The sequence below is a fragment of the Carcharodon carcharias genome, chromosome 16 (assembly GCF_017639515.1).
Source record: "Carcharodon carcharias isolate sCarCar2 chromosome 16, sCarCar2.pri, whole genome shotgun sequence".
Lineage (NCBI taxonomy): Eukaryota > Metazoa > Chordata > Chondrichthyes > Lamniformes > Lamnidae > Carcharodon > Carcharodon carcharias.
This window is the reverse complement of record NC_054482.1, coordinates 39,833,482-39,849,235: the sequence shown is the minus strand read 5'-3', so window position 1 is coordinate 39,849,235 and position 15,754 is coordinate 39,833,482.

Sequence of the window (15,754 nt, the reverse complement as noted above, 5' to 3'; positions counted from 1 at the left end):
GGGGTTCAGTGTCCAGTGTTTAGTTAGTGGGGGGACAGAGTGCAATCTGTATTTCACAAGGGATCAGTGTTCAGTGCGAAGTAGTGGGGTGTCAGTATACAGTGTGTAGTTAGTTGGGTACAGTATACAGTGTGCAGTTAGTGGGGTTGTCAATAAACAGTGTATAGTTAGGGGGGGCTCAGTATACAGTGCGTAGTTAGTGAGATGTCAGTATCCTGCGTGTAGTTAGTGTGGTGTCAGTGTCCAGTGTGTAGTTGGTGGTGGGTCAGTATAAAGTGTGCAGTTAGTGTGGGGTCAGTATACAGTATGTTCTTAGTGGGAGGGTCAGTATACAGTGCGTATTTAGTGGGGGGTCAGCATACAGCATGTTGTAAGTGAGTGATCTGTATACAGTGTGTAGTTAGTGGGGGGTCAGTATACAGTGTGTAGTTAGTGGGGGGTCGGTATACAGTGTGTAGTTAGTGAGGGGTTAGTGCCCAGTGTGTAGTTAGTGAGGTGTCAGTATACTGCGTGTAGTTAATGTGGTGTCGGTGTCCAGTGTGTAGTTGGTGGAGTGTCAGTGTCTAGTGTGTAGTTAGTGATGGATCAGTGTCCAGTGCTTAGTTAGTGGGGGGTCAGTATGCAGCGTGTAGTTTGTGGGGTGTCGGAGTCCAGCACAGAGATATGGGGGCTTAGTATACAGTGTGCAGTTAGTGAGGAATCAGTATGCAGCGTTTTGTTAGTGAAGGTTCAGTATACAGTGTGTAGACAGTGATGGGTCAGTGTCCAGCGTGTCATTAGTGGGGTTCAGAATAAAGATTGTAATTAGTGGGGGTCAGTATACAGCATGTAGTTAGTGGGTGGTCAGAATACAGTGTTTAGTTAGTGGGGGGTCAGTATACAGAGTGTTGTTAGTAGGGGGTCAGAACGCAGTGTGTAGTATGTGCGGGATCAGTATCCAGTGCATAGATAGTGGGGGGGTCAGTATACAGTGTACAATTAGTGGGGCATCAGTATACAGTGTGTAATTAGTGAGGGGGTCTGTGTCCAGCTTGTAGTTTGTAAGGGGTCACTATACAGTGTGTAGTCAGTGGGGTTCAGCGCCCAGCGTGTAGTTAGTGGGGTGTCAGTATACAGTATGTAGTTGGAGGGGGTCAGTATGCAGCGTGTAGTTAGTGGGGTGTCCGTATGCAGTCTGCAGGTAGTGGGGGGTCAGTATACAGTCTGTAGATAGTGGGGGTTCAGTGTCCAGTGTTTGGTTAGTGGGGGGACAGAGTGCAATCTGTATTTCACAAGGGATCAGTGTCCAGTGCGAAGTAGTGGGGTGTCAGTATAGAGTTTGTAGTTAGTTGGGTACAGTATACAGTGTGCAGTTAGTGGGGTTGTCAATAAACAGTGTATAGTTAGTGGGGGCTCAGTATACATTGTGTAGTTAGTGAGCTGTCAGTATCCTGCGTGTAGTTAGTGTGGTGTCAGTGTCCAGTGTGTCGTTGGTGGGGGGGTCAGTATACCGTGTGCATTTAGTGTGGGGTCAGTATACAGTATGTTGTAAGTGAGGGGTCTGAATACAGTGTGTATTTAGTGGAGGGTCAGTATACAGTGTGTAGTTAGTGAGGGGTTAGTGCCCAGTGCGTAGTTAGTGAGGTGTCAGTATCCTGCGTGTAGTTAATGTGGTGTCCATGTCCAGTGTGTAGTTGGTGGGGGGTCAGTGTCTAGTGTGTAGTTAGTGATGGATCAGTGTCCAGTACGTAGTTAGTGGGGGGTCATTATACAAGGTGTAGTTTGTGGGAGGTCCGTTAGAGTGTGTAGTAAGTGGGTGGTCAGTTTCCAGCGTGTAGTTTTTGGGGTGTCCACACACAGTGTGTAGATAGTGAGGGGTCAGTGTTCAGTGTGTCATTAGTGGGGGGTCAGAATAAAGTTTGTAATTAGTGGGGGGTCAGTATACAGCATGTAGTTAGTGGGTGGTCAGAATACTGTGTGTAGCTAGTGGGGGGTCAGTATACAGTGTGTAGTTAGTGGGTGGTCAGAATACAGTGTGTAGTTAGTGGGGGGTCAGTATACAGTGTGTAGTATATGCGGGGTCAGTGTCCAGTGCATAGATAGTGGGGGCGTCAGTATACAGTGTACAATTAGTGGGGCATCAGTATATAGTGTGTAGTTAGAGGGGGTCAGTATAGATTGTGAAGATAGCGTGGTGTCAGTATACAGCGTGTGGTTAGTAAGGGGTCAGTATACAGCGTTTCGTTAGTGAGGTTTCAGTATACAATGTGTAGTTGGTGGGAGGTCAGTACACAGCATGTGGTTGGTGAGGGGTCAGTGTACAGTGTGTAGTTAGTAAAGGGTCAGTATAAAGCGTGTAGTTAGTGATGGGTCAGTATACAGCACGTAGTTAGTTGGGGTTCCATATACAGTGTGTAGATAGTGGGGGTGTCAGTGTCCAGTGTGTAGTTTTTGGGGGGTCAGAATACAGTGTGTAGTTAGTGGGGGGTCAGTATACATCGTGTAGTAAGTGGGGGCTCAGAATACAGTGTGTAGTTATTTTGGGGACAGTATACAGTGTTTAGTTAGTTGGGGGTCTGTATACAGTGTGTAATTAGTGGCGGGTCAGAATACAGTGTGTAGTTAGTGGGGGGTCAGTATACAGTGTGTAATTAGTGGGGGGTCAGTATATAGTGTGTAGTTAGTAAAGGGTTAGTGCCCAGTGTGTAGCTTGTGAGGTGTCAGTATCCTGCATGTAGTTAGTGTGGTGTCAGTGTCTAGTATGTAGTTGGTGGGGCGTCAGTGTCTAGTGTGTAGTTAGTGATGGATCAGTGTCCAGTGCGTAGTTAGTGGGGGGTCAGTATAGAGCATGTAGTTAGTCGGGGGTCAGTTAGAGTTTGTAGTTAGTGGGGGGTCAGTGTACAGCATGTAGTTTTTGGGGTGTCAGAGTCCAGCGCAGAGATATGGGGGCTTAGTATACAGTGTGCAGTTAGTTGGGAATCAGTATACAGTGTGTGGTTAGTGGAGGTTCAGTATACAGCGTGTAGTTAGTGAGGGGTCAATATACAGTGTGTAGTTAGTAGGGGTCAGTATACAGCGTTTGGGTATTGAAGGGTCAGTATACAGTGTTTAGTTAGTGAGTGTTCAGTATACAGTGTGTAGTTGGTGGGAGGTCAGTATACAGCATGTGGTTGGTGAGGGGTCCGTATACAGCGTGTAGTTAGTAAGGGATCAGTATAAAGTGTGTAGTTAGTGATGGGTCAGTATACAGCATGTAATTAGTGGGGGGTCCATATACAGTGTGTAGATAGTGGGGGGTCAGTGTCCATTGTTAGTGGGGGGGGTCAGAATACAGCGTGTAGTTAGTGGGGGTCAGCATACATCGTGTAGCAAGTGGGGTGTCAGAATGCAGTGTGTAGTTAGTGGGGGGTCAGAATACAGTGTGTATTTAGTTAGGGGTCAGTACACAGCGTGTTGTTAGTGGGGTGTCAGAATACAGTGTGTAGATAGTGGGGCGTCAGAATACAGTGTGTAGTTAGTGGCGGGTCAGAATGCAGTGTGTAGTTAGTGGGGGGTTAGTATAGAGTGTGTAGTTAGTGGGGGATCAGTACACAGCATATAGTTAGTGGGGCGTCAGAATACAGTGTGTAATTAGTGGGAGGTCAGTATATAGCGTGTAGTTAGTGGGTGGTCAGAATACTGTGTGTAGTTGGTGGGGGTTCAGAATACAGCGTGTAGTTAGTGGGGGGTCCGAATGCAATGTGTAATTAGTGTGGTGTCTATACACACTGTGTAGATAGTGAGTTGTCAGTGTCCAGTGTGTCGTTAGTGGGAGGTCAGAAGAAAGTTTGTAATTAGTGGGGGATCAGAATACAGTGTGTAGTATGTGCAGGGTCAGTGTCCAGTGCATAGATTTTGGGGCAGTCAATATACAGTGTACAATTAGCGGGGCGTCAGTATAGAGTGTGTAATTAGTTGGGGGTCAGTATAGATTGTGTAGATAGCGAGGTGTTTGTTTGTAGCGTGTGGTTAGTGAGGGTTCAGTATACAGTGTATAGTTGGTGGGAGGTCAGTATACAGCATGTAGTTGGTGAGAGTGCCATATACAGCGTGTAGTTAGTAAGGGGTCAGTATAAAGCGTGCAGTTAGTGATGGGTCAGTATACAGCATGTAGCTTGTGGGGGGTCCATATACAATTTGTAGATAGTGGGCATGTCAGTGTCCACTATGTCGTTAGAGGGGGGTCAGAATACAGTTGGTGGGGTGTCAGTGTCTAGTGTGTAGTTAGTGATGGACCAGTGTCCAGTGCATACTTAGTGGAGGCTCAGTATACAGTGTGTAGTTAGTGGGGTGTCAGTATACAGTGTCTAGTTAGTGGGGGGTAAGTATAGAGTGTGTAGTATGTGGGGGGTCAGTGTCCAGTGCATAGTTAGTGGGGATCAGTATACAGTGTGTAGTTGGTGGGGTGTCTGTATAAAGTGTGTAGTTACTTGGGGGTCAGTTTCCAGTGAGTAGTTAGTGAGGACCCAGTGTCCAGTGTGTAGTTAGTGGGGGGCCAGAATACCGTGTGTACTTAGTGACTGGTCAGTATACAGCGTGTAGTTAGTAGGGTGTCAACATTCAGCGTGTTGTTAGTGGGGGGTCAGTATAGAACGTGTAGCTAGTGGGGTGTCAGTGTAAAGCGTGTAGTTGTTGGGGGGTCAGTATACAGTGTATAATTATTAGGGGTGTCAGTATACAGCATGTAGTTAGTAGGGGGGTCAGTATACAATGTGTAATTAGTGGGAACTCAGTGTCCAGTGTGTGGTTAGTTGGGGTCAGTATGCAGTGTGAAGTTACTGGGGTGTCAGTATACAATGTGCAGTGAGTAGGGGGTCAGTAAACAGTGTGCAGGTTTTGGGGAGTCAATATACAGCGGGTAGTAAGTGGGGGGTCAGTGTACAGCGTGTAGTTAGTGAGGAATCAGTACCTAGCGTGTAGATAGTGAGGGGTCAGAATACAGTGTGTATTTAATGGGAGGTCAGTATACAGTGTGTAGTTAGTGTAGGGTCAGTCTGCAGTCTGTGGGTAGTGGGTGGTGAGTATACATTGTATAGCTATAGGGGATCCTTATACAGTGTGTTGTTAGTGTGGGGTCAGTGTCCGTGTGTAGTTAGTGGGGGGCCAGTATACATTGTGCAGATAGTGAGGGGTCAATATTCAGCGTGTATTTAGTGGGGTGTCAATACCCAGTGTGTAGTAAGTGGGGGGTCAGTATACAGTGTGTAGTTAGTAGGGGGGTCAGTTTGTAGTTAGTGGGGGGGTCAGTGTACAGGGTGTAGTTAGTTGGGGGTCAGTATACAGTGTGTAGATATTGGGGTGTCAGTATACAATGTGCAGTGAGTGGTGGGTCAGTGAACAGTGTGAAGTTTGTGGGGAGTCAAGATACAGCGTGTAGTTAGTGGGGGGTCAGTATACAGCGTGTTGTTAGTCCGCGGTCAGTATACAGTATGTTGTTAGTCCGGGGTCAGTATACAGTGTGTAGTTCGTGGGGGCAGGGGGTGGGGGGGCGCGGTGGGGTGGGGGGGGGGTGTTGTGTCAGTATACAGTTTGTAGTCAGTGGGGCGTCAGTGTCCAGCGCGTAGTTATTTGGGGGTCAGTATACAGTGTGTAGTTAGTCGAGGGTTAGTATGCAGTGAGTAGTTAGTGGGGGGCCAGAATACAGTGTGCAGTTAGTAAGGTGTCAGTATAAAGTGTGTAGTAAGTTGGGGGGGTCAATATTCAGCGTGTAGTGTGTGGGGTGTCAGTATAGAGTGTGTACTTAGTGAGTGGTCAGTATACAGCGTGTAGTTAGTGAGTGGTCAGTATACAGCGTGTAGTTAGTGGGGGGTCAGTCTTCATTGTGTAGTTGTTGGGGGTCATTATACAGTGTGTTCTTTGTGTGGGGTCACTGTCCAGTGTGTAGTTAGTTGGGGGTCAGTATAAAATGTGTAGTTGGTGCGGTGTCAGTTTACAGTGTGTAGTTGCTGAGGGCTCAATATACAATGTGCAGATAGTGGTGGGTCAGTAAACTGTGTGCAGTTTGTGGGGAGTCAATAAACAGCTTGTAGTTAGTGAGGGTTCAGTGTACAGCGTGTAGTTAGTGAGGGGTCAGTTTACAGTGTGCAGTTAGTCGAGGGTTAGTATACAGTGTGTTAGTTACTGGTGGGTCAGTATACCGTGTGTAGCTTTAGGGGGGTCATTGTACTTTGAGCAGTTAATGGGGGGACAGAATACAGTGTGCAGTTAGTGAGATGTCAGTATATAGTTTGAAGTAAGTTGGGGGGGTGTCAATATTCAGCGTGTATTGTGTGGGGTGTCAGTATAGAGTGTGTAGTTAGTGGGGTGTCGGTGTAAAGCGTGTAGTTGTTGGGAGGTCAGTATAAGTGTTTAGTTAGTGGGAGTTCAGTATACACTGTGGAGCAAAGGGAAGGTCAGTGTCCAGTGTGCAGTTACTTGGGGGTCAGTGTCCAGTGAGTAATTAGTTGGGGGCCAGTGTTCAGTGTGGGGGGGCCCGAATACCGTGTGTACTTATTGACTGGTCAGTATACAGCATGTATTTAGTGGGGGGTCAATATTCAGCATGTAGTTAGTGGGTGGTCAGTATAGAGTGTGTAGCTAGTGGGGTGTCAGTGTAAAGCGTGTAGTTGTTGGGGTGTCAGTATACACTGTGTAATTATTGGGGGTGTCAGCATACAGCGTGTAGTTAGTAGTGGGGTCAGTATACAATGTGTAATTAGTGGGAACTCAGTGTCCAGTGTGTAGTTAGTGGGGGTCAGTATACAGTGTGCAGTGAGTTGGGGGTCAGTAAGCAGTGTGCAGGTTGTGGGGAGTCAATATACAGCGTGTAGTAAGTGGGGGGTCAGTGTACAGCGTGTAGTTAGTGAGGAGTCAGTACACAGCGTGTAGATAGTGAGGGGTCAGCATACAGTGTGTATTTAGTGGGAGGTCAGTATACAGTGTGTAGCTAGTTGGGTGGTCAGTATACAGTGTGTAATTAGTAGCGGGTCAGTGACCAGTGTGTAGTGACTGGGGGGTCAGTATAGTGCATGTGGTTAGTGGAGGGTCAGTATGCAGTCTGTAGGCAGTGGGGGCCAGTATCCAGTGTGTAGTTAGTGGGGGGGCCAGAATACCGTGTGTACTTAGTGACTGGTCAGTATACAGCATGTATTTAGTGGGGGGGTCAATATTCAGCGTGTAGTTAGTGGGCGGTCAGTATAGAGTGTGTAGCTAGTGGGGTGTCAGTGTAAAGCGTGTAATTGTTGGGGTGTCAGTACACAGTGCGTAATTATTGGGGTGTCAGTATACAGCGTGTAGTTAGTAGGGGAGTCAGTATACAATGTGTAATTAGTGGGAACTCAGTGTCCAGTGTGTAGTTAGTGGGGGTCAGTATACATTGTCCAGTGAGTTGGGGGTCAGTAAACAGTGTGCAGGATGTGGGGAGTCAGTACACAGCATGTAGAAAGTGTGGGGTCAGCATACAGTGTGTATTTAGTGGGAAGTCAGTATACAGTGTGTAGTTAGTTGGGGGTTCAGTATACAGTGTGTAATTAGTAGCGAGTCAGTGACCAGTGTGTAGTGACTGTGGGGTCAGTATAGTGCGTGAAGTTAGTGGAGGGTCAGTATGCAGTCTGTAGACAGTGGCGGGTAGTGTCCAGTGTGTAGTTAGTTGGGGGTCCGTGTCCAGTTTGTAGTTAGTGTGGGGTAAGTATAGATTGTTTAGTTAGTGGGGGGTCAGCATACAGCGTGTAGTTAGTGTGGTGTCAGTGTCCAGTGTATAGTTAATGGGCGGCCAGAATACAGTTTGTAGTTAGTGAGGTGTCAATATTCAGCGTGTAGTCAGTGGGGGGTCAGTATACAGCGTGTACTTAGTGAGTGGTCAGCATACAGCATGTAGTTAATGAGTGGTCAGTATACAGCGTGTAGTTAGTGGGGGGTCAGTCTTCATTGTGTAGTTGTTGGGGGTCATTATACAGTGTGTTCTTTGTGTGGGGTCAGTATACAGCATGTATTTAGTGGGCGGTCAATATTCAGCATGTAGTTAGTGGGTGGTCAGTATAGAATGTGTAGTTGGTGCGGTGTCAGTATACAGTGTTCTTTTGTTCTATTGTTGTTGACATCTTTTGAAGATCTGCTTCTGTCGAAGGGTCATGAGGACTCGAAACGTCGACTCTTTTCTTCTCCGCCGATGCTGCCAGACCTGCTGAGTTTTTCCAGGTAATTCTGTTTTTGTTTTGGTTTTGGATTTCCAGCATCCGCAGTTTTTTTTTTTGTTTTTATTTTTGCTTCTATCACTGCTTGTTTGTCCCTACAACCACACCCCCACTCCACTTCTCTCTCTCTCTCTCTCTCCGCCCCCCACACACACACCTTAAACCAACTTATATTTCAACTCTTTCTTGGACTCGAACTCAAGTTCTGTCGAAGGGTCATGAGGACTCGAAACGTCAACTCTTTTCTTCTCCACCGATGCTGCCAGACCTGCTGAGTTTTTCCAGGTAATTCTGTTTTTGTTTTTGTTTTGAAGTCCCAGTATACATTGTGCAGTTAGTGAGGATTCAATATTCAGCGTGTATTTAGTGGGGTGTCAATACCCAGTGTGTAGTTAGTGGGGGGTCAGTATACAGTGTGTAGTTAGTAGGTGGGTCAGTTTACAGTTTGTAGTTAGTGTGGGGGTCAGTGAACAGGGTGTAGTTAGTTGGGGCTCAGTATACAGTGTGTAGATATTGGGGTGTCAGTATACAATGTGCAGTGAGTGGTGGGTCAGTGAACAGTGTGCAGTTTGTAGGGAGTCAAGATACAGCGTGTAGTTAGTGGGGGGTCAGTGTACAGCTATTGTTAGTCCGGGGTCAGTATACAGCGTGCAGTTAGTGAAGCATCTGTATACAGCGTGAAGTTAGTGTAGGGTCAGTATACAGTGTGCAGTTAGTGGGGGGTCAGTATATAGTGTGTAGTTCGTTGGAAGGGGGGGTTGTCTCAGTATACAGTTTGTAGTTAGTGGGGCGTCAGTTTCCAGCATGTAGTTAGTTGGGGGTTAGTATACAGTGTGCAGTTAGTCGAGGGTTAGTATACAGTGTGTTAGTTAGTGGTGGGTCAGTGTACCGTGTGTAGCTTTAGGGGGGTCATTTTACTTTGAGTAGTTAATGGGGGGCCAGAATACAGTGTGCAGTTAGTGAGTTGTCAGTATACAGTTTGAAGTAAGTTGGGGGGGGTGTCAATATTCAGCGTGTATTGTGTGGGGTGTCAGTATAGAGTGTGTAGTTAGTGGGGTGTCTGTGTAAAGCATATAGTTGTTGGGGGGTCAGTATAAGTGTTTAGTTAGTGGGAGTTCAGTATACAGTGTGTAGCAAAGGGGAGGTCAGTGTCCAGTGTGCAGTTACTTGGGGGTCAGTGTCCCGTGCGTAATTAGTTGGGGGCCAGTGTCCAGTGTGGGGCGGCCCGAATACCGTGTGTACTTATTGACTGGTCAGTATACAGCATGTATTTAGTGGGGGGTCAATATTCAGCATGTAGTTAGTGGGTGGTCAGTATAGCGTGTGTAGTTGGTGCGGTGTCAGTATACAGTGTGTAGTTGTTGAGGGCTCAATATACAATGTGCAGATACTGGTGGGTCAGTAAACAGTGTGCAGTTTGTGGGGAGTCAATAAACAGCTTGTAGTTAGTGGGGGCTCAGTGCACAGCGTGTAGTTAGTGAGGGGTCAGTATACTGTGTATGGTTAGTGGGGGGTCACTGTATAGAGTGTAGTTAGTGGAGGGTCGGTCTGCAGTCTGTGGGTAGTGGCTGGTCAGTATACATTGTGTAGCTATAGGGGAGTCTTATACAGTGTGTTAGTGTGAGGTCAGTGTCCGTGTGTAGTTAGTCGGGTCCCAGTATACATTGTGCAGCTAGGGAGGGGTCAATATTCAGCGTGTATTTAGTGGGGTGTCAATACCCAGTGTGTAGTTAGTGGGGGGTCAGTATACAGTGTGTAGTTAGTAGGGGGGTCAGTTTACAGTTTGTAGTTAGTGGGGGGTCAGTGTACAGGGTGCAGTTAGTTGGGGGTCAGTATACAGTGTGTAGATATTGGGGTGTCATTATACAGTGTGTAATTACTGGGGTGTCAGTATACAATGTGCAGTGAGTGGTGGGTCAGTGAACAGTTTGCAGTTTGTAGGGAGTCAAGATACAGCGTGTAGTTAGTGGGGGGTCAGTATACAGCGTATTGTTAGTCCGGGGTCAGTATACAGCGTGCAGTTAGTGAAGCATCTGTATACAGCGTGAAGTTAGTGTTGGGTCAGTATACAGTGTGCAGTTAGTGGTGGGTCATTATAGAGTGTGTATATAGGTGGGGGGTCAGTATAGAGTATGTAGTTAGTGGGTGGTCAGTATATAGTGTGTAGTTCGTTGGGGGGGGGGGGGGTGGTTGTGTCAGTATACAGTTTGTAGTTAGTGGGGCGTCAGTTTCCAGCATGTAGTTAGTTGGGGGTTAGTATACAATGTGCAGTTAGTCAAGGGTTAGTATAAAGTGTGTTAGTGAGTGGTGGGTCAGTATACCGTGTGTAGCTTTAGGGGGGTCATTGTACTGTGAGTAGTTTATGGGGGGCCAGAATACAGTGTGCAGTTAGTGAGATGTCAGTATACAGTGTGAAGTAAGTTGGGGGGGGGTCAATATTCAGCGTGTAGTGTGTTGGGTGTCAGTATAGAGTGTGTAGTTAGTGGGGTGTCGGTGTAAAGCGTGTAGCTGTTGGGGGGTCAGTATAAGTGTTTAGTTAGTGGGAGTTCAGTATACAGTGTGTAGTAAAGGGGAGGTCAGTGTTCAGTGTGTAGTTACTTGGGGGTCAGTGTGCAGTGAGTAATTAGTTGGGGTCCAGTGTCCAGTGTGTAGTTAGTGGGGGGCCCCGAATACCGTGTGTACTTATTGACTGGTCAGTATACAGCAGGTATTCAGTGGGGGGTCAATATTCAGCATGTAGTTAGTGGGTGGTCAGTATAGAGTGTGTAGCTAGTGGGGTGTCAGTGTAAAGCGTGTAGTTGTTGGGGTGTCAGTATACAGTGTGTAATTATTAGGGGGTCAGTATACCGCGTGTAGTTAGTAGGGGGGTCAGTATAAAATGTGTAATTAGTGGGAACTCAGTGTCCAGTGTGTAGTTAGTGGTGGTCAGTATACAGTGTGCATTGAGTTGGGGGTCAGTAAGCAGTGTGCAGGTTGTGGGGAGTCAATACACAGTGTGTAGTAAGTGTGGGGTCAGTGTACAGCGTGTAGTTAGTGAGGAGTCAGTACACAGCGTGTAGATAGTGAGGGGTCAGCATACAGTGTGTATTTAGTGGGAGGTCAGTATACAGTGTGTAGCTAGTTGGGTGGTCAGTATACAATGTGTAGTTAGTGAGGGGTCAATATTCAGCGTGTAGTCAGTGAGTGGTCAGTATACAGCATGTAGTTAGTGAGTGGTCAGTATACAGCGTGTAGTTGGTGGGGGTCAGTCTTCATTGTGTAGTTGGTGTGGGGTCACTGTCCAGTGTGTAGTTAGTTGGGGGTCAGTATAAAATGTGTAGTTGGTGAGGTGTCAGTATACAGTGTGTAGTTGCTGAGGGCTCAATATACAATGTGCAGATAGTGGTGGGTCAGTAAACAGTGTGCAGTTTGTGGGGAGTCAATAAACAGCTTGTAGTTAGTCGGGGTTCAGTGTACAGCGTGTAGTTAGTGAGGGGTCAGTATACAGTGTGCAGTTAGTCGAGGGTCAGTATACTGTGTGTGTTTAGTGGGGGGTCACTGTATAGAGTGTAGTTAGTGGAGGGTCAGTCTGCAGTCTGTGGGTAGTGGGTGGTCAGTATTCATTGTGTAGCTATAGGGGATTCTTATACAGTGTGTTGTTAGTGTGGGGTCAGTGTCCGTGTGTAGTTAGTGGGGTCCCAGTATACAAATAAAAAAACTGCGGATGCTGGAATTCCAAAACAAAAACAAAAACAGAATTACCTGGAAAAACAGAATTACCTGTTCCAGTGATGCCCGACGCAAACTGGAGGAACAATACCTCATCTTCCGACTAGGCGCTTTACAGCCTTCCGGACTGAATATAGAATTCAACAACTTTAGGTCGTGACCTCCCTCCCCCATCCCCACCCCCTTTCTGTTTCCCCCTTCCTTTTTTTTTCCAATAAATTATATAGATTTTCCTTTTCCCACCTATTTCCATTATTTAAAAAAAAAATTTTTAAATCTTTTATGCTTTCCCACCCCAGTGGAGCTATACCTTGAGTGCCCTGCCATCCATTCTTAATTAGCACATTCATTTAGATAATATCACCAACTTTAACACCTATGTGTTCTTTTGTTCTATTGTTGTTGACATCTTTTGATGATCTGCTTCTGTCGAAAGGTCATGAGGACTCGAAACGTCGACTCTTTTCTTCTCCGCCGATGCTGCCAGACCTGCTGAGTTTTTCCAGGTAATTCTGTTTTTGTTTTGGTTTTGGATTTCCAGCATCTGCAGTTTTTTTTTGTTTTTATTTTTGCTTCTATCACTGCTTGTTTGTCCCTACAACCACACCCCCACTCCACTTCTCTCTCTCTCTCCGCCCCCCACACACACACCTTAAACCAGCTTATATTTCAACTCTTTCTTGGACTCGAACTCAAGTTCTGTCGAAGGGTCATGAGGACTCGAAACGTCAACTCTTTTCTTCTCCACCGATGCTGCCAGACCTGCTGAGTTTTTCCAGGTAATTCTGTTTTTGTTTTTGTTTTGGGGTCCCAGTATACATTGTGCAGTTAGTGAGGATTCAATATTCAGCGTGTATTTAGTGGGGTGTCAATACCCAGTGTGTAGTTAGTGGGGGGTCAGTATACAGTGTGTAGTTAGTAGGTGGGTCAGTTTACAGTTTGTAGTTAGTGTGGGGGTCAGTGAACAGGGTGTAGTTAGTTGGGGCTCAGTATACAGTGTGTAGATATGGGGTGTCATTATACAGTGTTTAGTTACTGGGGTGTCAGTATACAATGTGCAGTGAGTGGTGGGTCAGTGAACAGTGTGCAGTTTGTAGGGAGTCAAGATACAGCGTGTAGTTAGTGGGGGGTCAGTATACAGCCTATTGTTAGTCCGGGGTCAGTATACAGCGTGCAGTTAGTGAAGCATCTGTATACAGCGTGAAGTTAGTGTTGGGTCAGTATACAGTGTGCAGTTAGTGGGGGGTCAGGATACAGTGTGTATATAGGTGGGGGGTCAGTATACAGTGTGTAGTTAGTGGGTGGTCAGTATATAGTGTGTAGTTCGTTGGGGGGGGGGCGGTTGTGTCAGTATATAGTTTGTAGTTAGTGAGGCGTCAGTTTCCAGCATGTAGTTAGTTGGGGGTTAGTATACAGTGTGCAGTTAGTCGAGGGTTAGTATACAGTGTGTTAGTTAGTGGTGGGTCAGTGTACCGTGTGTAGCTTTAGGGGGGTCATTTTACTTTGATTAGTTAATGGGGGGCCAGAATACAGTGTGCAGTTAGTGAGATGTCAGTATACAGTTTGAAGTAAGTTGGGGGGGGTGTCAATATTCAGCGTGTATTGTGTGGGGTGTCAGTATAGAGTGTGTAGTTAGTGGGGTGTCTGTGTAAAGCGTGTAGTTGTTGGGGGGTCAGTATAAGTGTTTAGTTAGTGGGAGTTCAGTATACAGTGTGTAGCAAAGGGGAGGTCAGTGTCCAGTGTGCAGTTACTTGGGGGTCAGTGTCCAGTGAGTAATTAGTTGGGGGCCAGTGTCCAGTGTGGGGCGGCCCGAATACCGTGTGTACTTATTGACTGGTCAGTATACAGCATGTATTTAGTGGGGGGTCAATATTCAGCATGTAGTTAGTGGGTTGTCAGTATAGAGTGTGTAGCTAGTGGGGTGTCAGTGTAAAGCGTGTAGTTGTTGGTGTGTCATTATACAGCGTGTAGTTAGTAGTGGGGTCAGTATACAATGTGTAATTAGTGGGAACTCAGTGTCCAGTGTGTAGTTAGTGGGGGTCAGTATACAGTGTGCAGTGAGTTGTGGGTCAGTAAGCAGTGTGCAGGTTGTGGGGAGTCAATATACAGCGTGTAGTAAGTGGGGTGTCAGTGTACAGCATGTAGTTAGTGAGGAGTCAGTACACAGCGTGTAGATAGTGAGGGGTCAGCATACAGTGTGTATTTAGTGTGAGGTCAGTATACAGTGTGTAGCTAGTTGGGTGGTCAGTATACAGTGTGTAATTAGTAGCGGGTCAGTGACCAGTGTGTAGTGACTGGGGGGTCAGTATAATGCGTGTGGTTAGTGGAGGTTCAGTATGCAATCTGTAGGCAGTGGGGGGTAGTGTCCAGTGTGTAGTTAGTTGGGGGTCCGTGTCCAGTAGTTAGTGTGGGGTAAGTATAGATTGTGTAGTTAGAGGGGGGTCAGCATAAAGCGTGTAGTTACTGTGGTGTCAGTGTCCGGTGTGTAGTTTATGGGGGGGGCAGAATACAGTGTGTAGTTAGTGAGGGGTCAATATTCAGCGTGTAGTCAGTGGGGGGTCAGTATAGAGTGTGTAGCTAGTGGGGTGTCAGTGTAAAGCGTGTAGTTGTTGGGGGGTCAGTATACAGTGTGTACTTAGTGGAGGGGGTGCTCAGTATACAGCATGTAGTTAGTGAGTGGTCAGTATACAGCGTGTAGTTAGTGGGGGGTCAGTCATCATTGTGTAGTTGGTGGGGGGTCATTATGCAGTGTGTAGATATTGGGGTGTCATTATAGAATGTGTAGTTACTGGGGTGTCATTATACAATGTGCAGTGAGTGGTGGGTCAGTGAACAGTGTCCAGTTTGTGGGGATTCAAGATACAGCGTGTAGTTAGTACGGGGTCAGTATACAGCGTGCTGTTAGTGAAGCAGCTGTATACAGTGCGAAGTTAGTGTTGGTTCAGTATACAGTGTGCAGTTATTGGGGGTGTCAGTATACAGCGTGTAGTTAGTAGTGGGATCAGTATACAATGTGTAATTAGTGGGAACTCAGTGTCCAGTGTGTAGTTAGTGGGGCTCAGTATACAATGAGCAATGATTTGGTGGTCAGTAAACAGTGTGCAGGTTGTGGAGAGTCAATGTACAGCGTGTAGTAAGTGGGGGGTCAGTGTCCAGCGTGTAGTTTGTGAGAGTCAGAACACAGCGTGTAGAAAGTGAGGGGTCAGCATACAGTGTGTATTTAGTGGGAGGTCAGTATACAGTGTGTAGCTAGTTGGGTGGTCAGTATACAGTGTGTAATTATTAGGGGTCTGTTTCCAGTGTGTAGTGACTGGGGGGTCAGTATAGTGCATGTAGTTAGTGAGCGGTCAGTATGCAGTGTGTAAGTAGTGGGGGGTCAGTGTCCAATGTGTAGTTAGTTGGGGGTCCGTGTCCAGTGTGTAGTTAATGTGGGGTAAGTATAGATTATGTAGTTAGTGGGGATTCAGCATACAGCGTGTAGTTAGTTTTGGGTCAGTATACAGTGTTTAGAAAGTGAGGGGTCAGTATACAGCGTGTAGTTAATAGGGGGATCAGTATGCCATGTGTAGTTAGTGGGAGGTCAGTATACAATGTGTAGTTTTTGGGGGGGTCAGTATACAGTATGCAGTTGATGGGGAGTCAATATACAGTGTGCAGTTAGTGGGGGGTTCAGTGTACAGCGTGTAATTAGAGAGGGGTCAGTGTACAGCGAGTACGTAGTGAGGTGTCAGTATACAGTGTGCAGTTGGTGGGTGGTCAGTATACAGCGTATAGTTTGTGGGGGGTCAGTATAAAGTGTGTATTGAGTGAGGGGGCCAGAATGCAGTGTGTAGTTAGTTGGGGGGTCAATATTCAGC